At 45.9% G+C, this 27,792-nt stretch overlaps 1 protein-coding gene across 5 annotated transcripts in view; it reads right to left on the bottom strand.

Moving 5' to 3' along the window:
• The window catches only part of TJAP1 (tight junction associated protein 1), a 40,539-nt gene extending 15,841 nt beyond the window's left edge, over nt 1–24,698 (bottom strand). For 3 of the 5 annotated variants that reach the window (XM_032995340.2, XM_032995336.2, XM_032995338.2), the window contains exons 1-2: nt 24,549–24,698; nt 23,408–23,482 (exon numbers count right to left, since the gene is read on the bottom strand). The gene's annotated coding sequence lies outside the window, so the exon portion shown is untranslated. Of the gene's footprint in view, nt 1–7,799; nt 7,821–23,407; nt 23,483–23,762; nt 24,511–24,548 lie in introns of those variants that run through there. The other 2 variants (XM_032995337.2, XM_032995339.2) reach the window with 2 other exon arrangements.
• Between the last annotated feature and the right edge of the window lie 3,094 nt (nt 24,699–27,792).

Raw genomic sequence — 27,792 nt, forward strand, 5'->3', positions numbered from 1 at the left:
GGAGTCATCAGCAAACGGCTACACCATCAGGCTACTATTTAATGACAGCACCCTCCAGTGAAATAAGCTCCTTGTCTTCACTGTGCCCCAGAAAAGGAAAGTCTTTCAACCATCTCTCCACTGAGCAGGATGCCTGTACAGACCAGTAAATGACCTCTGAAAGGCAGGTTTTTATAGATGGCTCCAGGGGTCATTGCTTCCCCACCCGTAACACCAGGAATCCAGCCTCTGTCATTCTGCTCCAACCACCCTGCCACACCAATCTAATTTTGTTCTGCAGACTTTCCCACACTGAACAGCACAGTTAAGTCCTCCTGGCCTACAATATACCTGAGCATCCTTTGCTACCACAGAGGGAGAAACCCAAGGTGGCATATACTCTGCAGAACAGACGGACTTTGTGCTCCAAAGCAGAATCGGATATAGGTAATATGCAGAAATAGAAGACAGCAATAATTCTGCTCACCATGCTATTTACAAGCCTCCCTCTGAAGGAGCTTGCTGTCAAGTCCGCATTCTGACTACCCTGGAGAAGCTCAACTTGAGCCTGGATGCTAGCCAGGAGGTAGCTCTTCAGCTATTCTAATTAGCACTGTAATACAAGAGGAAACTTAACCTCCTGGTTCCTTTTATCTGCCCTTTCCATCTTTCATCAGTAACATTCCTTAACATTTACAGTTCTCTTCCTAGCAGGCTATAGTCTGCAGTAGCTCCAATTCTACTAGCTACTTCTGTCTTCTAGCTACTACTGACTGTAGTTCCAGCCTCATTTCTAAACTCACTGAGAGTTACAGCTTCACTGGAATGGCTCATCGAGGGCTACAAGGCTTGGGCTCACACTGATCAGCATCAGCAATAGTCACATCTTCCAGGCAAACAGACATGAGCACACAAAGGGTCAGAAGACTGCAGTGGAAACCTAACAATTTGCTTTGTTAATGCAAAAAGCCGAGGATTCCTCCACCCCTCACAAAGACAAAACACACACAACTTCTTTGCTCTTCACCGTGAGGGAGTGCAGTGACAGTGACTGAGTGCAGCTGCACAGGCAGTATACAAGCTTGACTCTAGCTGTTTTTACCAGAGAGCATCTCTCAGTGTAGAATCCGCTTGCAGAGCAGCTATGTTCTCTGTGTGATCTGAGAAAGGCAAAACCTTTACCACACATCAGGAACAGATGTGATCTGGCACAGAATTGCTTGAGACTATTCTATATAGGGCTCACAGAACTAACAGCCCCTTGACATGCGTGCAAAACCACAACACTGATAGCATCACTTTGTCTCCAGTAGCAAGAAAGAGGCCCATAGCATACAAAAAAAGAGGTCCAAAAAGGAACTCTTTGGACAAAAAGAGAAAGCACTGAAGAAAGAAAATCAACATTTGTAGACACCTATTGTCTTCCTGATACTTGGCAAGTCTCTTGAGGTCTGAGGTAGCTAATACTTAGCTTTGGCTCCAGAATGCACACGGTTTCCACCTGCCTGCTGTTGCAGCAGCTGAACATAGCCTGCAAAGAAGCAGAGGACTTGCAGGGTTTTCCTCATCATCATATTCTCTTGTGTTGCCTTTTCTGACCTCATAAAGCAGTCTGATTACCAGTGTTCAGGGTCAATAGACTCCCTTCTTTAATACAAACATAGTGATTATGTTGCAGAGACAGGCATTGTGTCATCTTTCCAGTCTTCTCCTCTTAAAAGCAGCATTTCTTTAACCTTGCTTTTCATTCAAAATGATAAACTTGTATGACAGAGAAAATACATCCCATAACAGAATCAGTCACATTTGTTTCTAAACATAGGTTGGGTTGGAAGGGACCTTAAAGATCATCTAGTTCCAATCCAACCCCCCTGCCACGGGTAGGGCCCCCTTCCCCCAGCCCAGGTTGCTCAAAGCCCCGTCCAACCTGGCCTGGAACCCTCCCAGGGAGGGGGCAGCCACAGCTGCTCTGGACAACCTGTGTCACTGTCTCACCACACTCACACTCAAGAATTTCTTCCTAGTGTCTAACCTAAATCCACCCTCTTTCAGTTTAAAACCATTACCCCTTGTCCTATCACTACACTCCCTTACAAAGAGTCCCTCCCCAGCTTTCCTGTAGCCCCCTCTAAGTACCGGAAGGCCGCTATGAGGTCTCCCAGGAGCCTTCTCTTCTCCAGGCTGAAAATCCCCAAGTCTCTCAACCTGTCCTCATAGGGAAAGTGCTCCAGCCCCCTGATCATCCTTATGGCCCTTGTCTGGACCCACTCAAGCAGGTCCACGTCCTCCTCATGTTCAGGGCCCCAGAGCTGGACACAGCACTCCAGGTGGGGACTCATGAGAGCAGAGTAGATGGGGAGAATCCCCTCCCTCGACCTGCTGGCCACACTTCTCTTGGTGCAGACCAGGATATGGTTGGCTTTCTGGGCTGCAAGCACACATTGCTGGCTCATACTCAGTTTTTCATCCACCAATACCCCAAATCCTTCTCCTCAGGGCTGCTCATCCACTCATCGCCCAGCCTGTATTTGTGCCTGGGATTGCGCCGACCCACGTGCAGGACCTTACACCTGGCCTTGTTGAACGCAACACTAAAGAAACATTCACTGGCTTTCAGTCAGTGTACTCCAAGAAACCTCTATCTACACATAAAAAACAATGCTTCTACTATCCTGTGCCACATATCTGAACACCACAGCTAGTCAGAATTTTTACTCTGTGTGGGCCAACATATACTCTGAATGCATATCCAGTACAGGATGTTGGCACATCCTGCTTTAGGAGACAATGTATCTTCGTTAGCATCAGGAAAAGCAAAAGCAAGAGACTTGTCATCTTGCCTTCCTATGCTCATGGATAGAGGCAACCTTAGCCTCCATGTGTCTCAGTGTCTCAAGCCAGACTATGTGAGAAGCTGCAGCAGTAAGCCTGATCAAGACAACTGATCTATGAAATGGATGATGAAATAACTGCATCTAGAGGTCTTGTCCAGGACCGACAATCAGGCTGTGTGAAGCTAAAAGCAGCACCTGTAGACTGCTGGTGCTGAGTATGATGGAAAAGGACTGCAAGGTTATTAAAGGACACTTTAACATTTAATGAGAGAGATCTTTTAATTCAGAGAAGGCATCTCAGTTAAAAGTACATTCAGATCCATTCTGCTTCTGGCGACTTTGAAGCTCATTTTAAAATAAAAGCATGACAGCTCCTAGTGCAGAAACTTGCATCTCAGTTCTGCCTGTACATTAATGCTTATGATTCAGATCTGACTAATAGCATTATAGTGACTCTTGGATTAAAATCGAGTTTCAGGAGGATTATTGCTCATTCCTGCTTTTCCATACCAATTAACCTTGACTGTTAGGCATAAACCTCTGTTCCCTACATGGGAACAATTCCAGGAACTATTGAGAAAAAGAGATCAGGCTAGCTGTTGAACAACAGTGCATTTAACAAGCCCTACTTAACACCTAACGTATTTCCAAAGAAAATTAAATCCCCAGACTCTACAGTCTTACATAGTTCTTGTTGAATGTAAATACCACCAGACATATCATTTGTCTGTCATACCCATTGCACCCTGCAGAATTCTCTTAAAAGTAATCAGAATCGCATTCTTCTTACAGTCCCGCTCCCTCCTTTCACATTACAAAGATCCCAGTCCCCCCTAATTCAGTTGCACTCCATAACCTTATGTATGCATTTTATTACCTACTCTCTTTGCTCTGTTAAGAGCAGCTTCCCTAACTCTTTTATAAAAGCCAGGGCAGATCAGCATTGCCCAAGAAACACTAAGGTTGCTAACATGTAACTGGAATAGAATGCAACAGCTGATTGACATCTGAACAGGAACAGGGCAGGAAGTAAAGGACCTGAATCCAATCCCCCAGAAGGAATGTTAATGGAGAATAAAAAAACCCAGGGGAGATTCTGACCAGGAAATGAACACTAGTATACTAATGCATATAAAAGCATAGAACCACCTTTAATGGCTACATGTGAAATCACACAAGAACCAGCTCGGGAAAAGGTCATTTGCCAAGTTACCTTTAGCACTGACAGCTACATCAGGGGCTAATGACAGCTTCTTATCCAGAAACGCTGACACACCAGAAGCCTGTTTAGTTTGCTCAGTGATCCTGTTAGCTTGATCTCTTCAGTTTGTTCAGTGATCCTTTCAACTCTCACAAGGTGGTTTAGGCTACAAAATTCCAGAGCCTCTTTGTCTTTGCACCTTGGGCTTCATGTCCTTCCCCACTCTGTATTCTTACCTGTGTTCTTTTAAGATCTTCCATGGGAAGACTTTTGGAGCATGTTTCTCAGATACTTAGAGAGATGTATACCAGGCCATTAGAAAACAACTCATGAAGATGAGGAGAGCTCTCCGAAGTTCCTGAAAATAACTGTCTGGGGCATGCTAGAAAAAGCAAATCTTGATACTCTAACAACATGTATCTGGCAAAAAGCTGGTGGATTGCATGAGGGAAATTTGGGAGGCACAGCCTTAAACTTTATCAAGCACAAGCCAGGGAACCGCTACAGCAAGCAAACATTTGAAGTGAAGGGAAGGAGGGAGTGGGCAAGCATTTCTGGAGAAAATCAATATGTAGGAATTCCCTTCCCAGACCTCTGTTGGCTCCTGTGCTGTGTAGGAGGGGAAGAAAAGCGGGGTGGGGAGGGGGAATAATCACTCATCACCTTCTGAGAGCATAAAATCAAAAGGCATTTAATTAGGACAAGGTAGGAACAGCTTAAATTTTTCAGCCACTGAGAAGCAGACTCTCAGCCCCTGTAAATATTCCCTAAGTCTCATACAACCACCAGCAATTAATATCATCAGTCCTTGTTTCAGAAGTTCTGCGAAAACTAATGTCTCCAGCTCCTCAGTGCCAGGGACTGAATGTCACCGAGCCATTTCTCTAGCTGAGGATATAGCAATGCTAGAGAATTCTCCACTGCTGCTCTTCAGAACATCCCCTCTGTCTATGAGCTGCAGTGAGGCACAGATGGTTAATGCACTATGCAGTATCTATACAACTGGACAACAGAGCAGAGCACATTATTTGCATTATTTACAGAGGACAGATGGACAAGTTGTTGCAGTGACCCAGCCTACAGAGCACGTGCAATGTTGAGGAGGTATCAAGTCCAGCTCTAATGCTTGCAGGTGCTGGCAAAAGCAAATTTCAAGAAATGAAATGGCTTTTTACAGCAGCCAGCTTTATTCTGAAATGCTATCACTACAATCATACTTGTGAAGTAATTCACGTGCCAGTTTTGTTCCCATAAAGCCTTCACCCACAAGCAGAAAACACAAGATGTATTGACTAGATTTATCTTTTTCAACAAGAAAGAGAACTGACATCTGCTGTACTTAGTACTAGTACTGTAGTACTTCCTTGTACATAGTAACTTCTTCATTGGCCATGAGTTTTTGTATGTGTGTAACCATATATACTGAGGAACATACTGAGAGGAGACAGCAGGAAACAGCATCGAAATTGGACAAAATTTCTTTCAAGCCCTGTCTAGCTGTAGAAAAGTCCAACTCAAACCTGCTCAGTCATCTGAATCTTTTGAAACATTAACTATAGGCAAAAGTTTTGAGATGTTGCTTTTGCTGCATACACAACATGCTGACCAGCTCCGCAGGCACTTTTATTGGCAGGCTGAGGAAGAACCTTAAAATAACATTTCAGGGGTCTCACAACAGTTCTAGACAAGAAAAAAACCTAATTTATAAGGAGTAACAACCTCCTTTAATTAAATACTGTGGCTAAGAATGACCAAGTTGTACAAAGGCTTGCAATGATCAGTTTGCCCATCCTCCACCAACATGCACCACAACAGGCTCTTTCATTCCACAATCACATGGCTGCAGCCAAACATGACATACTGTTCAGCAAGTAATAAAAAGGATCAGCTTTTTCCCCAAGGTCTTGTCTACATACACACTGTACTAAAATAAATTGACTTAGAAAATAATGCTAAGCAGTATAACTCTCCTGAGTAAATGCTCTTAATTCAGTTTAACAGCACTTTGCGTTGAATCAACTTAAGTTAAATAGATAGATACAGGACACAAACTAAATTAAGGATGCCTATACAAGAATGCTGCACTAATATAATCACAGCTGTTTCTAATCTGATTAAGTTAAATCAGTACAACTTCACTGCAATGGCAAAATCCTTACCAATATCAAAGTTAACCCTTTTATAACTTTTTCTACTTCCAAAAAAGATGTTGCTGGGGTTTATGTTTGGAGTTTTTTGGAAGAAAAAAAAACTTCAGAATGACATCTCTCTCTCAGAATCAATATAAGCTAACCACACTACACAAGGTATATTAAGATGTTAAAGATATTGACATTTATATGACTTGAAAGTTTTGCTACTCCTATGACAACTAAACATGACAATAATGCTCAGACAAGCATGGCATAACGTTCCCTCTGCTCTCCCCAAGCAAAAGAGGAGGGGTGATCACAAATACCTGCACTGTACACTGCTTTCCATACACCCACGCAGCTTTTGCTTGCTGATGTCCAACATACCTGGAGCAGTTCAGGCACCAGGAAGGCAATGGTGCTCATTCCTAAGAGTATGGCTCACCAACAGCTTTATCTGAGGAGTGTGGAGTTAGAGCATGTTATCTAACTGCCCCCAGGCATGGTCCTACTACTGCCCCTCTTCCACCAAAATATGAAGTTCTCTTGCTAACTGTGGGGTAAGTACATACACAAAGTAAGTCTGAGTTCACAGACCTAACATGCTACAAATCCACACTCTGAAATCACCTCTCACCTCCTCAGTTCCCACAGCCTTTCCCCTTGAAATGCATTTGTTAAAATTAAATTCCAGGAGTTCCAAAATCACTGGGTTTGTTTCCATTCCTCATTCAAAACTATCTGAACTGTTTCTCCTGAATATCAGGTCTTAATTTATCTTTATTCTTTTGGTACTCTCACTTTCACCTCTACCTGCTTCTTCAATCAAGTTTCTTCAAGCTCACTCCAACTTTCCTTACATCCACTCCAGCAATGCAACCATCACCCTCTCCTCACTGTCACCTTCTACCGCTCTCTCTGAGCTACCATATACAGAACTAACCTCCTCTTCAGTGCAAGTTTTCCATGTTCAGCAAGGAAAGACAACAGTGAGAATCCTCTCAGGGCCCCTTGCATAGAACTAAATCCCTCACTGGCCTTCAGAAACTAAATTGTGCCACAGCTCTGAACAATGTGGTGAGCTGCCACTTCTGCTGAATACCAGCAGCAGCCATGAAATCAACCAGTTGCAAGACCATTTAATTTTTTTTTTTTTGAAAGACCTATTTTGATGCCCCGATCACATGGCAACATGGATTGTAGATACACACAAGAGTTCAGTTGCTAAGGGAACCACACTTCAACATTTTCTATTTTATGAAACTTAAATTTCAACTCTCAAAAGGCTGCAGGCACATTTTCACAATAAACTGTTTGGTCTTGAGTCTCAGATACACACGGGTAGCTTCTACCAATTATATAGTTATGTGGCCTCACACCAACTCTAGGATTCATGCTTACCAAATATAGATGCAATGAGGAAGGCAGGAACAATTTCCATTGCATAAGTAAAGAAATTGAGGCACAAGGAGAAAAAATAGCTTTGTGCACTGTTTTTGCATTAAATTCCATGTTAAATAAAAACAGCCTCAGCTGTCATTAAAAAGGAACTGCAGGAAAATTCAGCAAGACGCAGCCTTACTTCTTACATCTAAAACAGGAGTGATCTGGGATAGAAATGAGAAGGAAAGTGTGCATGAGCTGAACACCTACCTGCCAGCAATTGAACTGAATAGCCTGCAATTCTTTATAAGTACAAATAAAGCAGCAACCCTGATCCAGTAGTAGGAGAACAATATTTGTACTATACTCAATTCTCTCTGCTGCTGGGGTTTAATCCCAGCAAGAATCGTTTGGGTTTAATTAGCTTTTCCCTAGCAGATGGTCAGATGTGAGAGGCAGAGAATGGTACAGGCTTAACTGTTGGGTGATTGTGCAGCTGCATCTGTAGCTGAACAGTTAAGCATGTCCAGGAGTCCAGCTGTAGTTTGCACGACACAGTCCGTCTCTCCCATTAGCCAAATGTCCTCTTTCTCCAGATTATGTATCAGCCAGAGGCACTATCCAAAGGCAGGCGAACAACTAACATGCAGTCTCACTGCCATCCCCTTCCTCAGACAAAACCCTCAAACCTTAATCAACTGGAAGTCCCTCTTTCTTTGGTGACAGAAGCACATTCAGAAGCATTGCCATGGAAACTTGAGCCATCCTCTGTGCTATTCATTAGAGAAGACCTAGCACAGAAATATTTTATGATCTCTGCAGCACTGAATACAGACAGCAGTCAGTATAATGAAGTAAAATTACAGACTCCAGCATTGTGTGAGGATAGCAGTGGGTCACTCTTCAATCAAGCTGCCTGATCCTTGTTTCACCTACAACGAGCAATAGATCATTACAAGCTGGCAGGGAAAAGCAGTGTAGCACTGAGAGAAACAGAAGTGGTGTTAGAGGAATAAACCTATCCAACCAAAGGGAGAAAAGAGAAAGGAGTTCACAGCTTTTTCCCAAAGCTGATCACATGCTGCCACTTTCCCTTCCCAGAGGTTACCAGTGATGTTGCTACTGACTCCTTTGCAAAGCACAATTACTACCAGGCACAGATGACTCCCACTTAACCCAAGTCATAGCCATTGCCTACTCTGGAGTCTGCATCAAGTATTTCCCATCAACTTCCACTCAGCCTCTGCACCCAGGCACGATGTAGAGTGTTAGAGCACACTCACCTACATGCTGGCAGTGGTCGTCTCAACAGGCCACAAAGGCAGAACAAGGAAAGGAAAAGGCTTTCAAAAACGTGCTTTGGGCTTAGCAGATTCAGAGCCTGAGCCAAAGGCAGGAACAGGCACAAAACTTGTCTCAGCTCTGTAAACAATAGAGTAGCATGGCTCCTGAAGCAGAATGTAACCCTGGAGCACCTTCTCTCTTTTTTTGTGGTACATCCCTGTAGTTAATCTGCCTCAGTTTGCCTCATTTGTCATTTTTTTTTTTTTTTTTGGGGGGGGGGTGTGGGGGTGTGTTTGTTTTTTCTTAACTTTTTTTTTTTAATTATTCTCTTAGTCTTCAGAACCACTGAACTGCTGAGAGATTTTATTCTGAGAGTTCAGTCACAGAAATACAACATTGTTTAATCCAGTTTAGAAAAACCAAACAGGTACACCCACCCATCTTCCATTGGTGAACTGTATAAAGCATGCAACTGGCTACGGCTCTTCTCTCCCCATTCTCCTGGGCTCCAGTCAGTCCTTTTAACAGCAGGAACCACAGCAGAGGGGATCCACACCTTCACTGCCCGACCTACAGGCTGTACATAAGGAGGCTGCCCTGCTCATCCTTCTGTATATGCTATATTGTACTTCCTAGGTTCACCTTCCTCCCTTTGGGCAAGTAACCACAAACACCCCACCTGAGACCAAGCAGGGTTGCTTCAGCTCTTCCCTCAGACACAACTCCTCCTTGGGGCAGAGTCAGAGATCTCATCGACCACCTCCTTCCACATTTGTCATCTTTGCTAGCACCAGTGTTGTTCTTCAGCTGGAGTTAATAACAAGCACAAATTGTCTCAAGGGGCAATAGCAGTGAAGGCCCAGCACTTTAGTTTTACCACAAGGTCAGCTTGTACAGACTAGCACTACATCCCCTGCATGGCATTACTCTTGTAAAACTGAAATGCCCAGTCTTTACCGCCATTATCCTTTGGGATAGCGTAAGTCTGGTAATTATTCTGAGGTTAAGAAAAAACATCTTTTCAGCAGTGAAGACAAGCTCTTCACCTCCACAGGGCTTCTCCCTGTAGAGCCCCCTGTAAATAAGCTCCATGCAGCTCTTCAGAGAAGAAACTGGGAATAAGAGATAGCCAAGCTGCAAGTGAAGCCACCTAACCTCAAAGGGCTCTAACTGAGAGCAGAGGACGATAGGCCCCAGATATCCAAAAGAAAGCAAGCCATCATGTCCCAGGTACCTTTTTTTTTTTTTTTGGTGAAGTGTCAGACTAAACCACTCCAAGAGCTAGCAGCTCACTGCTCGTCGAAGGGCAAAGACCATGGACAAATGCCAGTGTATAGCCAGGCAGATGTTGCAAAGATAAGGTGTTTGCTCAGCGCCAACAGCAAGCTGTTTGCTCACGCCTTCAGCTTCATGCAGCTGCATGAGCTCAGCTCTGCGGAGTCTGTGACTCTGGACTAAGGAATGTCTCAACTGGAGAAACACCACATCTGCTGCTGGCTCAAGGCGCCCCAGGATCAAACCAATTCCCAACTTTTCTGTCCAGCTGTAGCCCTGCTTTCTGCTCCCTGTCCCACCAGGGGGAGATGTAGCTACTTGGTGAGGGCTACTGCTCTAGCCAGAGGAGCACATCTCCCCAGCAGAGGTGTTTGGGACTGGACACAGAAGCACAGACATCTGGATTCCTGCACAGTCCCGAAGGCCAGCAGGGAAGCCAAAACAAGGAACTAGTCCCTTTCTCTCCACAATATATTAAAACTCACTGACGTGAAAGAAAAAGGCCAAGAACCAGCCCTCCTTCCTCCTTAGCCTATGTCACATCCAATTTCATTACTCCCTTCCTAGCAATCGGAAAGTGACAGCAGAAGTTGTATTTAATCCTAAACAAGACCTCCATTTTTGCAGCTGTAGCCTACATTGCATGACAAAGCTGAAACGCCCAGGGATTATACACACTTAAACGTTCTATCAATAACATTCCACATAACCCATTTTTAGACTTACTTATATTTTGCTACACCTCATGTTGCCACGGGGCATATTGTTCAGTTTGGCACTGCAGAACAGAGGAAGGAAAAATGAAGATTCAGGCTACACACTTTCTCATCAACACCCAAGCCCTAAACATCAGGTACAGAGTCAGTGGCAACTAGTTTGAAATGAAACGCACAGTTTACATGAAATAAAGACAGAGGAGAGCCCCATGTTAATAATTTCCAACCATTTCACAATGGTAATAGACTGTTGCAACAAGTAACATTCCCCAATCACCTATCATTGAGGTCCTGCTTTGAAAAGTGATACACAAGTGGGTATTGACATTGGGCCCAATACTGTTTAATATCTTCATAAGAGATCTGGATGATGGGATCAAGTGTACCCTGATGAAGTCTGCTGACAACACCAAACTGAGTGGACATTTCAGAAGGGAGAGCCACCCTGGAGGAAGACCTGGATAGGCTATAAGAGGGGGCTAACAAGAACCTTATGAAGTTCAACAAGCACAAGCGTAAGGTCTTGCACCTGGGAAAATATAATCCAGGAGTGCAGCACAGACTGGGATCTAGCCGGCTGGGGAGCAGCTCTGTGGAAAGGGACCCAGGGGTCCTGGTGGACAACCAGCTCAACATGTGAACAGTGAGCTGCAGCAGCAAAGGAAGCCAACGAGATGCTGGGTTGCATCAAGAAGGGCATCACCAGCAGAGATAAAGTCATTATCCCACTCTACTCAGCCCTCGTCGGGCCACACCTGGAATACTGTGTTCAGTTTTGGTCCCCGCTATACAAAAAAGACATGGACAGGCTGGGGAGGATCCAGAGAAGAGCCACAAAGATGATCAAAGGACTGGGAAGCCTGCCAGGTGAGGAAGGGCTGAGAGAACTGGGTTTGTTCAGCCTGGAGAAAAGAAGGCTTAGGGGAGACCTGTTCCAGTATTTGAAGGGTGGCTACAAAGAAGATGGATAGTCCCTTTTTATAAGGAGTCAAATGGAAAAGATGAGGGGAAATGGGTACAAGTTACTCCTGGGGAGATTCTGATTGGACACAAGACGAAAATTTTTCACAGTGAGACCAATCAGCCATAATGTTGCCAGGGGCGTGGTGGATTCCCCAACATTGGACACTGAAGATTCAGTTGGACAGGGTGCTGAGCCACTTTGTCTGGACCGTGCTTTTGCCAAGAAAGGTTGGACCAGATGATCCTTGAGGTCCCTTCCAACCTGGTATTCTATGATTCCTTTGAGAGAGAGCAGCACGGCCCAGTGTTAACAGTAGCTCTGTAGTAACTGACCTACTGTGGCAACAGCTAAAAAGCAAAAACTGTGCTACAAAAACCAATTCTTTCATGCCTGCTACTGTTTAAGGACAGCAGAAGGGAGGTCTTCTGCAGAAGACTAATTTTAATACAGAAATGACTGGCAGGCCACAGAATTTCAGGCTACAAGAAACTACCAGAAGAGAAACTGTAAGTCTCAAAGATCAAAGCAAACTGGGTAATGAAGGGAACAGCCAAGGGCTTACCCAGGACACAGAAGATGGTCTGCTATCCTTTCCATAAGCCTCGTCTATGGACTGCCCATACTGACACTGCCACGTTTCCCCATGCCAAGCAAATGAAAGACATACACAAAGAGGACAAGGAAGGCTTGTATGATAGGGGCATAGAAAACTAGCAATCATTTCTTAAAGACATCATGCCAAGTATCCGAAAATAATGCATCTACATCTTGATCTGTTACCCTTCACCAAGCTTCCCATCCTCATCTCTTGAGGTACCAGCCAGCAAAAGGAAGCTTTTCCAGAAGAAGCTGGAGCAGTTCAGCTGCAGCACTTATGTGTAAGAACATTTACCCACCGACTGGGGGAAGCACTCCCGCCTGGGTTAAATCCCTGAGCCATTCCATCTTCAGACAGACATCTCATGCACTGTTTGTACTGCACAGAGCTTGATGGCACAAGCCACTCAATCATCTACTGATTGCTAAGAGCACACAGGCTGCAGGGGGGACGAGCCAACCTTAATTGGCCTTATCGGCGTAAATTAAACCCTACAACACACCCAAGCAAACAGCCAGTTCCTTTGGAGGAGCAGGCATGAGTTATTTTGCTGCAGCTATAAAGGAAACATTGCTGCTAGGACATGCCCCTGGAGTGACTGTGCTGCTCAGCTCTCCCGCTGCATTCCTGGGGTTGTTTAGCGTGGACTCAGCTCAAGCCTTTCCACAAGCAAGAAGTCTGAACCCTGAATGCCATCTGCAAACACAGCCAGACTCCACCTCCTGCATGCCTGCAGGCCACCAGGTGTGGCCAGGAATGGCACAAGCTACACACTAAACACACCTTTGATGTGGAGCTGAAAGCATGTAGCCAGAGGGCATGAACAGCACGCCGCCCGCCGTGCTGACTCCCAGAGCAGGAATGTGACTGCAACCACAGGCCAAGGAAGGCAAACACATTGCATTCCTCACCAGGCAGGGAAGCAAAACAAGCAGCAAGCCCACACACCCACCACCCTGACACCCGCCACGCTCCCCACGCATGCCAGCCCTGCCACTGCCAGGACCCCAACAACAGCTTTAAACTCATTTGTGTGAGTCCTGGAGTTCTTCAGGCAACTTTTCTAGCCATGGGATAAGATAAATGGAGCAAGGCAGGAGAGTTATCAACTGGGCACACAAGCCACAGGGAGAAGAGCTGCCATCAGGGCTAGGAAGTAACCATGTTCCAGGACAGGAACAGCTCTGTGCAGTAGCCTGGGAAAGGAATTTCCCTGACTACTTCTGTAAGACAAAGGGCGAACGTAACACAGACTTGTTAAGCTGAGAGGGCAGAGCTGAATAAGAAGCTGACTTTGGGCATCAGGGGTGCTTGGAAGGAACCAGGACTTTTCCCATCCCTAGGAAACCACTCTACCTTAAAGTCAAGCAGCTTCTCTGAGATGCAGGCACTTACTCACTACCCAAGAATCCTTTTGTAAATACTGTCCCTACTGCCCCCAGAAACAGATCTGATCTTCATTGTATGCTATCCTCCCCCTGGTCACTTACATGATCAAGAGAAGAGAGACTTGACAAAACGCCAAGACATCGAGTAACCTCTCATCGCAAAACCTATTTTAGAGTCACAAACAGTCCCTATGCTCTAGCCAGGAAAAAAAAAAAAAAAAAAACACTACTCTTCCTTCATAAGGCACTCCTGCAAATCTCAAAGCTTTCCAAAGAATTCACAGTTCCCAAACATGAAGTTACTTTGAAGGGAAAAACATGAGGATGCATCAGGAGGTGAAGTAGTCAGCAGAATTCTCAAGTGCACAAAAGGAAGCTTGTATTGTAAACCCCTCACACTGTGAATCTGCACTGACTTTATGTAATATAACTAAACATCAATCTACTCAAAAAACCCATTGCCCAGTGCTAAGGGCCAGCTGTGAGACTTAATAGCCAGTGTTCTCTCAGCACCAAGCAGGAAAGCCAACACTGTCACAAGCACTGCAGCAAGAATATATCCCACTTGAATCTACACCAATAACGCAAAGGCTGCCAAAAAAACAAGAGTTTCTATCTCCTGTGCTTCACAGAGTAGGTTCTGAACTTCGGCAAAGCACAGGTATGTCAGAAAGGAGCAGGATTTCATACGACAAAAGTGACAAAACCTATTTAACACAAACAGATATGGTAGAACGCATATTCCCTCCTACTTTCCAAGAAGCAAATGGAGGGAGCCCTGTGCTGTTTGCACCAGAGTCAGCAAATTCAAAGAGCACCAACGAAGGGCTGAAACACTGTAATCTCTGGGGAACCGGGAAGGGGAAAGGTCAGTGTAGCCACAAGTGCCAGAAACATGCCGATGCATCTAGCAAGCTGCCAGAGCAGGGATGGTTTACAAGGCTGTGGCCCAGCTGCTCAACACTCCACCTGCATTTCAAGGCCCTCACCAAGGGGAATGATCTGACATTAGGTAACAAGAACAGACCAGATGAGGTCCAACAGACTTTCCCATGCCCATGAAAATTCAAGGCCTCAAGCTACCTATTCCCTTCTAAGCCAGTAAGGCAAGCTGCTGCAGTAGCTCCAGTACTCAGAAGAAAGAGGCATGAAAGACCAGATTTACCAATAGATTTATATCCAAAGATATAAATAGAAGCCTGGCAGGATTTACAAAAGCACCCAGACAGATTAGGTGTCTAAATCACCGCATGCAGGAGAAAGGGCTTCGCCACTTCTAACCACTCCATACCTCTCCAACCCCAGCCACCACAAGAAAACCCATTTCAGAGAGGATGGAAGCCCCTGCTGCTCTACAGGCTGCCAAGGGCCATCCCTGGGCAATCCACTTCGATGGTGACGGCACCCTAACTCCCACAAGTCTCAACAGTGCAACTTGCAATGGCTGCAGCTCTCACAGAATGTAGGTCTGCCTGTTTCCTGGAATAGGAGCTGCCTCTTCAGCCTCTCCTCTCCCTTCCCCCACCATATCTTTATTTTTCATAGACTTAATACTGTTTCAAGGTACAACCCTCATCCTGCCACCGGTGGGCGGGTGAGTGGGGGAAAGGGGCCCTTTATAATTGTAGTGTTGCAATCTGCCAGCCCGGCCAGGCGGCCTGTTCCCGCCTGCACTGTATTAAATACCTTATAACTGATTACACCCCCATGGGGCATGATTAGCAGTCTTCAGAGAACAAAGTCTACTTTCATAAGAATAAGAACAGACACGTACTGCTAACCTACTACACAGCTGGGCAGGTGAGGAAACGGGAATAAAAAAAAAAAAAGTGTGTGTGGGGGAGCTAACTGTACTGCTAACTTTATTCTTTCCTTTCCTCCCCTATCCCAGCGTCTTTGAGTTGAGATTTCCAATGCCCTGAATTGTTCCCTTCAGACCTACCCCAGAAGATTCAGGCAACATAAGCTCATGAACAAACTGCTGCCTGTGGAAGTCGTGCAAAGTCCTAACTTGGAGAGGCAAGGCCTTGAGGCAAGCAGATTGAGCTTTGCTCTGGGTGACAGCAAGTCCTTCGCACCAGTTCCCAGGAAAAGGGAAGGGTGAATTCCAACAGCAGCATCAAAAACAAGGAGGGAAAGCTCGAAATATGATCACATACCCACGCCCCTCTCTAACCTCTGTATATATCTGGAAAGTCTATGTAAGTTACAGCAAAACATCCAATTCAATCTGGAGGTTAACAGCTCTCCAGAATCAGGTGATTACTTTTTTTCTTGTGGGGAGAAAGAAGGCAGCAAACAGAAGGAAAGCCCTCTCCATCTGAGATAGATAATAGGGATCCCCAAACATACACAGTCCATATGGATTGCCGCAACAAAGAACCAGCCTGGTGGAAACATAGCCAATCTGACATGAAATGACCTAATACTCATTAGCAGGTGCCTTCCAAATCTCAGATGCCCACACAAACAGCCACAAACACATTTGGTGCTATCTGGCCTCCATCTCAGCAAAGCACAAAGAATCAAACAGGTTGTACAGCCTTTCACCAAAGGGAATAAGAAAAATGGAGGCAACTCCTAGGCTCAAAGAAGCCTAGGATGAGCCCTTCCAGCTACTCTCCCCAACTATGTAAGAGAGGATAGCAGAACATGAAGCTCCAGGAAAATGGTCTTATTTCAGAGGGATGTCTATGCAGCGGCTTCAACAGAACAGCAAGAACCCTTCTAACTGTGTCATTTTGGAAACAAGTCACCTGCTTTACCTAGAGTTTTGCCCAGGGCCCCATGGAAGTCTGGAAGCACTTGTGTTCAGCTGATGCATCTAGAAGGGGGCATCTTGCTGACACATTCCACACAGATTCTTACCCAACCCACCCCAGAAATGACTTGTTGATGGAGACACCAACCCAGATAAAAATGATCTACTGACATTTGCTTTACTCAGCAGCTGGTCCTTCAGCCAGCACACAGGAGGCATCTGAACTGTACTGCCTAGTCTCATTTGTACAGCGAAATCTGCTTATTCTCTTTATTACAGAAAGACCTGAAGTCACCAACTGACTTTAGGCTCTGACGTACTCAGCATTGATGTAAAAGCATCAATACATTTATAGTTATCAAACAGATTGTGCTGCCAGGGTTTGGACAAATGGGAGGTTTCACCATAAACACAAGTTAGTCAGTAGAAGCTCCAGGAGGTAATTTAAATTATCGCAGCCAGCACAAAAATAGTTTTACTTTGGGAGTTGAAGTTGCAAAGCTGTAATAAATTCAAGTGACACAGTAATTTTTTTTTATAAAAGCTTAAAATTACTTGTGAAGCCCCAGATGGCCTTGTATATAATTTGATTCTGCTACCATGGGCTAGCAAAAGGGAAACCACTCCTTACACTGTAAAAAAAAAAAAAAAAAAAAAGACTAAAAAATTCTATCATCCTTCAGCTCCTAGGATACAGAATTAGCCTGCTTGCATTTTGTGTGTATATATATATACACACACAGATGTAAAATGTATAGAACTAATACATACATAAATAAAATTTTAAAACCACACAGCTAACAATGAATTGTTCAATCCCCTGCCATGCTGGGCAGCTATCAATCAAGCATCTATACTCAAATTGGAGCACTGCAGTCCAGTGCTCTCCCCTGGCTGCTGTACCCTCACAGATACCTTGCACCCACCCCCCATCCCCAGAGTAAATTGCCTTCCACTGCAGAGAAGCACTCCTGCTATTCTGATACCGATATTCACCACCAGGGCAAGAGACCCTAATTTAGCCCCGCACGGGCCTTCTGCAAACTGCTAATCCCCAATACACAGCTGTTTTTCAAATGTACGGGCATGAGCAAACCGTAAACGATTTATGGCGCGTGGCAGGAAGACTCCTGGCTCCCTGCGTAGGCGGGGTTTTGGGACAAGATCATGCTTGGACTAATGTTTATATTGCAAGTTGTCAGTTGGGTAGTAAATCATCTCTGGAGCTACACATAATACAGCTCTCCCCATCCAGCTAGAGCCTTGACAACATCAAATTCTATTATAGCCATTTCAGATACACCTGGGGACCTATTTACAAAGACATCATCTAATCAAGGAAAAATGGATACACTTATAAGTAGACTCTACAGAAATTCTGCAGCCCAGCAAGGGTGATTTGCTTTCAGGAATCAATCCAACCTGGTACAAGAAGCTTCCTAAAAAATGACACTCTGTACTAGCCCTAGAAGAAATTGGATTGAGTGCCTACATAGACATCTACTAACAGAGTGTATCATTAGTAAAATGCAGTTACCTCAGAAAATCCGTCTGAGCAGAGTTTTCATTTCCTAGTATTTACATAACCATAGTGCAAGCAATGCTTAGAAATTCAATCCTAAAAGTTCAAGAAATATATTTTGCATACTGTAGTACATGAGATGCTTTCTGCCCAGAAAAAATAAACCACATAAAGGTAGGATGTGAACTTGAAGTCCATTCTCAAGAAATATTACTTAAAACAACTTTAAACAAATATCCTCTCGTTTTCCATTATTTTCTTTTCCCCCATTTGAAAGGGCTGTGCACACAATACACTGGGTACAGATGTCCCACAGGTAAAAGGCAAGTGGGAAGAGTTCTCAATAAGGAAAAAATTATAAATAAAACACAAGAAAAAACAGAACAGTAGAATTAACTGCAATCACTTTTCAGTTCTGTGAGATAGACCAGATTCCAAGTCATCTCCCTAGAATATTTTTAACCTTCCCATCGGGCAGCAGCAGAGTCCTCACTAATGAAGAGCAAAGCTGCAGGATGAAATCTGATTCAGGAGACAATGAAGCAAGGCATCTTTGGGAATTGTATAGAGCCTCTGCACCAAGATATACCCCAGTCTAAAAGCAGTCACTCTGAGTAGCATATGCTAAAATAACGGTCAAAAATCTTACTGCCACAACAATTATCTAATTATTATCTTGGGAAAACTACATATTCTTTTGAAACAAATGCTATAAAGTAAACTCACCAAGCATAATTCCCCAATAGTTAAACTACCTCATCTGTCCCTTTTGATTTCAGAACCGTTCATGTACGAGTGTTACATTAATGCAGCTGGACAACTGAGTTTAAACACAAGAGTAAGAAAATCCAGTTATGACTCCTACAACACTGGCAAAGCCAGCTTTATCGCTGAGCCAAAATACAAATACAGAACTCAACCAAAGAGAGAGCAGTCACTGTGGGACTTTCCATTCTGAATTTGCTGACCCTTAGAAATCAGAAATTTAAACCAGTTCTCTTTTGCCACTAGCAGCAGGTCAGATCCTCTGTGCCTAAAAAATAGCCTAACCCTTGCAGGAAACCTTACTTTCCAATCCTGACCCATTTCACTTCCTCAGCACTACAAAACTTCTGTGAAAGTCAGTAACCCTCTACTCATAGCCATTATGCCTGCCACAAAAGGGTTACGTTGTGCCCTAAAGCATATGTTCCCAGAACAGCCCATAAGGAGGGTATCCATACAGGGGTCTCAAGGTTTGCACGGCCTGCTCCTAGCTCTGAAAAATCCCCCACACAGCCTTTCCTTCAGGAGTTCCCCTTGCATTTAGGCAAACGCTACAAGCATACACCTTTTAATAGACACCACTCTCCATACCACTGCCACTTACCTTTATTAGCCTATCCATCAAACCAAATATATGCCTACTTGACCAAGCAGCACTGATGATTCTCTTGATCCTCAACACAGATTGGACAGGAGCACAGGACACAGACTGTGCCTTCCCAGACACTAGTATGCTGATGTTCATGCTACAACATACCAGATCTCATCTGAATATCCTTAAAACCCTTCCTTTTACCCGCCTTCCAAAGTCCACTACGAGACTGCAACGTGGAGAGGCCAAACTCCACACATTCTTTTCCCTCTTACAAGCAAAGGCAAGAAGCACAAAGCACTTTGCCTGACCACTCGGCATGAAGAGACAATACTTACATGTCTTCAAATTCATGAATAAGACAGTCCTCACCCATTGACTGCACTATCTTTCCAAGGACCCTGCTCTCCACCAGCCTAAAAATCCTCAACTACCAGGCCTAACCAGAGCATATGGAGCAGTTTGTGTTTTGTTTTGGTTTTTTTTTTGGTGGTGGGCTTTTTCTCCTAACGCAGTTATCACAAAAGAAAGGTTAGTGGGCAATCTAACATGGTAAATAAGTGTGATTCAATGCCTTGCCTCTGACACGTACCAATATAAGGTGATTTAGAGGATGGAGCAAGGAGCCTCAGTGGACAATTATGGAACAAACTGCCCTTTCTTGAAACCTTTACCTGTTAAGAGATTGGGTTATGTCTGAAAAATACACCTTCTAAAACAAGTTCTTTAGCTAAAGCAAGTCTGAACATTTCCACTCATAAGTGCTTGATCTTTTCTGAATCCCGCTCAGCTCTTAGCCTCAATGCTATTATGTGGTAGTGAATTTCCACAGATTAGACATCATGTGAAAATACTTTAAAATCATTATTCAGTTTGATGCCTATCAGTTTCACTGAATTGCATTCATCTCAACTGAAGAATACATTCCAGCTCCTTCACTGCTGCACAGCAGTCTTCCTCAGGCTTGGCATCCAGCATTGTTGAAAATCAGAGGAAAACTGAGCCCACCCAAGTGATGCTTATCCTGCATTCCAACCATTGCAATGCTGTTCTCACACTCCTACACGGCCTTCCACGCCATTTCCTTCCTAAGCACAGCTCCCAGGAGGACACTCCAGAGAGGGTGGTTCATGTCATTCCAAATATGAGACAGCCTACAAGCTGCTGCTTTTGGCCCCCTCCCTGTCTGAACATATTAGCAATAAGACCATACATGAACATTCTGACAATGAGGAGAACAATTTCCAACTCTGGGTCAAACTGGGGGGACAAAAAAAGAGGAAAGATTAAAGTCAAAATTATTCAGCCAGATAAGGCGTTACAAGCTGGGGAAACAAACAAACAGGTCCTGGGAAGGGAAAAAAGAGGGGGTGTCAGAATGCCCACTTGCCTTAAACAAGGCAGGGCCTGACTTGCAGGCTATAGCAATTCCACTGTGAACAGAATACACAGGACAGTGGAGCACACAGGGGTCTGCTTCATTTTGAAGCCACGGCTTGGAATATTCTTTTCATCTCTCCTTCACTGAGCTTTACTAAAGCATTCAACACCACAGCATCCAAGCATCTTATAGACACTTATGGACTCTTCCTCAAATCCCCAGTAAGACGGGCGTTAATAATATTTTGCAACCAAAGAATGAAGAGCGGGAAACCGTAATGATGTGAACATGTTCACACAATAAATCTGTGGCAGAAATTAGGTATCCTACATTGCAGTTCAGAATTCTGACCGCAGGGTCATCCTTCCCCTCCAACCAGCTGTAAAGGTACTTCAATTTTAAAAAGTAACATTCTTCCTGCTACAGTTACAGACCCAGCCAATCTAGATCTAAGGAAAAGCCCTCAGGTAGGGGAACTGGCAGGGAAACAGGATGGACGATTTCATGCCCTAAGGCATTAGCCCTGCTTGCACAGATTACGCGCATAGTTCCTTTGTAGTCCTGTGTAAAATGAATTTCAGAGAGGATCATATTTACCCAGTTACCAGTGACCTGAAATACACACAGCTAGTGCAAATGCCACAAGCACTCACTCTCTTCTTAGCTCAAGCTGTCGTAAAAAAGGGAGTATCTTCCCAAACAAAGCCTTCAAGCAAGAAGATGAACGCTCCCAGCTTCAGGACCCTAAATTTATTCTCAAAGCATCAACCAAGTTCAACAGCCAAGAAAATCTGCTCTATTATGACAATTTCAGTTCCTGATAACCCCAGTCAAAAGAGCAGAAATGAGTCAAAAAGGTGTCAAGACAGATCGCCATTTCTTAGCCAAGGAATCCTGCTGTCTAATCTGTATCACATGCAGACTCATTTGAGACCTCTACATGTTGTATTTCTCCCAACAACTCGAAAGGCCGAGGGTTATTAGCCACTACTACGTTATTCTTGTCACACTGTGCTGTAAAAGCTAGGCCCTTGTATACAAGTATACAACACAGTTAATTAGTTATGATCTAACCTCCAGAACTATTTATTAGGACTACACTGTAGACATAGTGACACATGGAAATCTGAGAGTCCAGTTTTCAGTGGATCCTCCATAAAACATAGCACAACATTTTAACAGGTTAGGTAGCTCACCTTTAGAAAAATCATCAGCCTCCAGGACTCAAAATCATCAAGTCTACTTCAAACATCTACCGAAAAATAGTTGCATTTTACTGACACTTGTTTATCTTGCTATTGTTCAAACAGCTTGGCTTTCTTCACCTTTCTAAAAGCACTTTATATGCCACACCAGCTGCCACAAACCCTTTATCCAAGTCAGCTCTGGTACCATTCACACTAGCACGTTGACCAAAAAAAAAAAAAATATCACTCGTCCCACCTGACTTTATTTGTCCTGCTCTGGGACAAAAAGGGGGCAGACCTGCAAAGGACTATAATGACTATACCTGTTTCAAAAGAGTCTATTTCCCCTACATACTATGTCACAGGACTGTACTTAGAGTGGATGACAGAAGTAAGAATCCAGGGTTTGAAAGCTGCAAAGCAAGTGACTTAGCAGCAGCCAACAAACAACTTGAAAGAGATTGGAAAAGAATGCAAGGTCATCTTTGGTTCAGAAAGCTGGTTTGAGGAGGCAACAGGTCTTGGCACGTAACTCATTCCCTCCTGACCCAATGCCTTGTTAATATTAAAGATGAAAATAGCCATGGGCTGCACTTTGGAACTCCACTGACCCTGCTGAAATGCATTCCCATGCTTTCAAGAGTACTGGGTGCCTGGGAAGGAATGAAAAACCAAAAGCTCCTGATACCACAGCTAAAACCTGCTAGCTTAAATGCTGATTTAGCATCCAGAAGCTGAAACACATTGTACGCAAAGCACTGTTGGAATAAATATGCTCTCTGCAGTGATACACTAAGTGAAGAAAAGAGAAAGGAGTTGTACTAAAAGTGATTTGACAGCTGAAAGGTATGATCAAAGGACTAGCTGCTGGGTACCAAATAGCTGCCCCACCAAACTGGATCTCAACAGTGAGTCCAGGAGAGGACAGAAAGTCCAAAGGTACACCTGCACCACCCATTAGGGGATCAGTTAAATTATGGGTGGAAAAAACAATGTACTCGAAGAAATAACCTAACAGAACAGAGGATCACTACAATTACTTAACTTTGGCATCACAATTATTGCAAGAGCAGGATCATCAGAAAGGATTCCATTGGGATTCTGGCAGGGTAGATCTCTTGTGATTACACAAAGAACACAGCTACTTCAGCACTGGCACAAGAGACTTAGACTGCTTCTCTGGATGGTGTGTAAAGAGCACTCTGTTACATCTTTAATTGAACTTTTCTTCACAGAAGCTCTTACTGAATTTTTCAGGGTCACTCCCATTCCACTGATACCCCTGGCCTCTCAATTCAGGCAACAGAGGCCTACTATGATGCAGAGAGCACCACAGAGAGATACAGTTTTACAGATATGTAGTTCACACATTCTCAAAAAATTTAAGTAGTGGGACCAAAAGAACACAGTCTGACGCAGCATCAGCTCATTCCTGGCTTTCTTACCTGCTGCCTGATACTTCAACAAGGATTCATTGCTTCCTCATACGTAGACCCCTTATCCCAGTTTCTTCTCTGAATCTGTAAAACAGAGATGCATACCTCTGAAAAGTTTTCTCTGGCACAGAACTATCTACATTTGATGGATGATTCTTTTCAGTGGACAGCCTCCACCTGGCATCTCTCAGATCTAATCACTCTCAGCCCTGCCAGACTTGCATATCATTTGCACACTCTAATGTCTTACCAATGCAATCTCCTGCCCACCTAAAAACACATTTATTAGCACTCAGTCTTTTACTCTGCTCCATGCAGTGTGCTCAAGCCCAGAGCCAGATGCAGTTCAGCATTTATTATTCACCTGTTTTTCTTTAAAGTCTTTCCACATTTCCAGGGGCTGCTCACTAATTCTATAGTAGGAAGCATCCCTTGCACTAGAGAGGGTGTCGACGCTGGTAGAGAGGTCCCCATTCTCCCCTTCCAGGTGTGGCACCACGGGAGTGCTGCTCCCTCCCTTACAACTCTGCCTCTGTCAGTTATACTCTGGTTCTTTAACACACACACACACACACACACACACACTGGCCCAGACTTGTTCCACTTTGCAGCTCCTACTCCAGCAACACTCCCTGCACAGAATCTGCTTTCTCATCCCCCACACCATCTACCCCTCCATCACCCAGACAAGGCTACACCCTGCACGGACCCGGTTCCGCCTTGCCGTTCCCACGCCTGCTCCACTCCCTGCCACAGGTCTCCCCCCAAGCAGGGAGAGCGGCCCAATGCCCTGACGGCCGAGGGGGTGGCACTACCACCCTCCCTCACGGGACGCCCCTTTCCCCGGGGCCGAGGCTGTGGCCCTACCACAGTCTCGCACCGGCAGCCGCCTGCCGCCCGCCCCCCCTGCCTGACTCCCCCTGCCCACGGTGCGACCCGCTGTCCTCGGGGCACTCGACACCTCCTCCCGGCCCCGGCACACACACGGGGACAAGGAGAGCCCCCCGCTCGCAGGGCGCCGGCCCGAATCCCGTTCGGGGAGGCCGGCGAGGCCCGGGGAGGCTGGGGGGGCCCCGCCCGGGCCCGGGCTCTGTCCCCAGCCGTTCGCGTTCCCCGCTCCCCGCCCCCGGGGCCCCAGCCCGGCTCTGACCCGGTCGGGCACGGCTCCGCCCGGGGTCCCAATGACTTTGCGGCCGGTTCTGCCCCGGTTCAGGCCCGCCCCAAACTTTGCCCCCGCTCGGCCCGGCCCCACGCTCTCGCTTCAGGCCGCCATTTTGCCGCGGGGCACGCCGGGTAATCCGGCGGAATCCCCACGCTGCAGCGCAGCTGCGTCATCGGGCAGCACGGCAGGGGGGCGGGGCCGGGCGCGGCGGCGGGCGGGCGGTGCGTCTCCCCCGTCACCACGGCAACGCGCGGCGGGAGGGGCGGGCGACGGGACGAAACCAACAGGGCCGTGCGGGGGTGGCGCCAGGGCGAGCGAACCCCGGTGTTAGAGGGGGGGGGGGACGGGGGGGGGGGAACGCGGCAGAGGGGGCCGGTGCCCCCGCCCTGAGGAGGGGGCGAGGGGGCTGGTGCTCCTCCGGGGGGAGGTGGGTGCCGCCGCCGCGGCTCACCCTGGCCGGTCCGGTGGGGTCTGGGGCCGTTGTTCAGCTGCCTGTCGCTGCGCTGCTCTGGCAGAGGCCTCGCCCGGCCGGGGCAGGATGCAGAACCTGGGCCCCCCCCCCCCCCCCCCCCCCCCCCGCCTCCCCGCCCCTGTCCTGCCTTTGCTGCTGGAGGCTCCAACAGAAGAGCCGGGCTGCAGCCCCCCGTCACCTAACAGCCTGCCTCCGAGGTAACGCGGTTGAGCGCAGACCTTGAAACGAGGCAGCTCAACCCCTGAGTTGATGAAGATGACAAGGAAAAAACAAAAAAAAAAAAAACAAAAAAAAAAACATACAAACAAAAACATACAAACAAAAACCAAACAAACAAACAAAATAAAAACAAACAAACAACAACAACAAAAAACACAAACAAACAAGCAAACAAAACAAACAAACAAACAAACAAACAAAAACGTAGTATAGGCTGAGTCGCAGCAATTGGAGGCTGTGGGTGCGCTTGGGACCCCGAAATGGGATGACAGTAACTGCAGATGATCTGCCCTCTTCAGGTCTTCGCCAGCCAGGACAATTCACTGGGAGCCAGTGTCCAGGATCAGCTCCTTCCCCCTTGTTACCTGCCTCAGTTTCCGAGAAACATCCTGACAGTCTGGGGCGTATCACAGCCTGTCACTAAGGGAGTATAACCCCATCCATGGGGCCAGGTGGAGAAAGAAGGAGAGGGAGAGAGTACTAAGTGGAAAAATCCACCTAAAGCCCCCAAGGACAACTGCCTGCTTCTTAAAGGAGAGGGGCTGAGGACAGCATGTACCAGCCAAAGGCAAACAAGACCTAGTCAAACCTGGACACAATTTAGTAATGTTCTTTGGTCTTTATCTGCAAAATCTTCCACCCCATTGTTCTAGCCTTGGGACTTCTAGAAATCAGTACATTTTAATTTTGAACCAATTGCCCCATTTACTACACTGAGCTCACGCAGGTACTTTGTCCAATGCTGCTCATGCTTGGTGCACAGACTTACCTTCTGCTCCACTTCCCTCTTACCGTCTCTTTCACAAACATCTCCTGAATTCACTATTCAGATGGTAGATAATGGAGCCTAGTCCAGAGGAAATTTGCACAGTTAAGAAAAGTTCTGATAGTATTTGGATGATCGTCAATGTACTACACTTACAAAGCCTTCAGATTTGCATTCAGGTAGTACCACGCTTGCAGCACTGCAGATTCTGCCCAAATGGTCCCCTCTCTTACACAATAAAAGACAGGTGCTCAGCAGGACCCCGATTCCATGACCTTGGGAATATTGTGCAAAAACGTCTGCTGCGCACCCAGCAAGTGCCGTCTGCACCATGCCACGCGTCAGCCAGGGATATTTCAAGAAAGCCTTTGGTACTTGTGCCCCCATAAATTCTCCAAATCCTCCCTGTGCTGGAGTCAGATAACAAGCAGAAGGACAATGGCTCCAAGAATCCAGGCTGCCCATCTGCTCTGCACTTCCAGATTCTTGCTTCCACAGCGCCAGCTGATGAAATTTTCATAGCTGATGAGGTTTCTCATTTCCACCAGGCCTTGCTGCCTTGGAGCCTTCACAGTTGTGGTCTGTTCAGGTTTCCGTGGGTGCGCGCTGATGGCAGCAATGATTAGAGTCCTTTGCTTTCTTTTGGTGACCTGTCAGAGTAGGATCTTCAAGCTTTTTTCAAGTCTAGGTGAAATAAGCCACACAGGAAGGGAGAATTTGATTTTCAGATGGTCTCGGCATTTGCCGCTTCCATTAAACCCAACTCTTCTCAAAATCAGATCCCAAGGTCGGACAGCCGAAAGGGGACAGGAACTGAACTCCAGATGCCTGAACACCAGTCACCTGCTCTGAGCACCAAAAAACACTCTTTCCTCAGATCCCCAAAGCCTTGATTCCCAATCCCTTTCCTTCTCCACATACATCCACCCTGCCTTCTCCTGTATCCAGTATGCTTATGAGCTGGACTCACCACTTCCCTGAGCCCCGAGATGTGACATGATGCGGAAGCATGACGTTAGGTTACATTATATTCATTTATATAACACCATTAATACCAAAGTGCTGCTCCCTGCTAGAGCCAGTTGCTCGCTAAAGCCTCTGAAGTTCAATTAACAAGCACCAGGTAATCTAACACTTGACTCCCAATAATCCTTTTATTTTAAGGGGCCTCTGGCGGATGTAAGCCCTCAGCAAACAGTCCTGGAAGTACATTTGAGATTCTCTCAAATACCAGCTGAATTTATGACCCTTAGTGAAGAGCAGGGAGGAATCTCTTCAAAATACTTTCCAGCTGGCAGCACTTTATATAGACCCCTGTAACTGTATAAAAGGAACCCCTGGAGGGGCAGATGCCACCCTGTGGAGGGACAAATCCCTCTGAAGTGCCTACGGTCTTGGCTAGTGAAGCAGATGCCAGAAATAATGTCTCCCCACCAGAAGAAGGCAGTGCAGGCTTGGTCCTCTCAAGTTCCCCACCAACGTAGGTCAAGCAGGGAAGATGGCGGGTGCCAGGCCACCCTTTGGTGGCTGGCTCGGAGGCTGTCACCTGCCCGAGAGTTGTGTGAAGTCCCATTTCCTCCAGCTGGGATGCTGCAGTCCCAAAGGGACTCTTAGGAAATACCTCCTCCACTACCTCTCTGACTCCAGCTGCACAGAGGATTCCCCAGTAGACCTTAGCTGGGAAACCCTCAGAGGCAGAAGAGGTTTCATGGATGGGCTGAGCCTACCAAACCCAAAAAGCCTGAGACATATTTTGAGCAGAGCTTGCACTCTGG

Source organism: Tyto alba, unplaced genomic scaffold, assembly GCF_018691265.1.
Source record: "Tyto alba isolate M040663 unplaced genomic scaffold, T.alba_DEE_v4.0 Super-Scaffold_16, whole genome shotgun sequence".
Taxonomy (NCBI): Eukaryota; Metazoa; Chordata; class Aves; order Strigiformes; family Tytonidae; genus Tyto; species Tyto alba.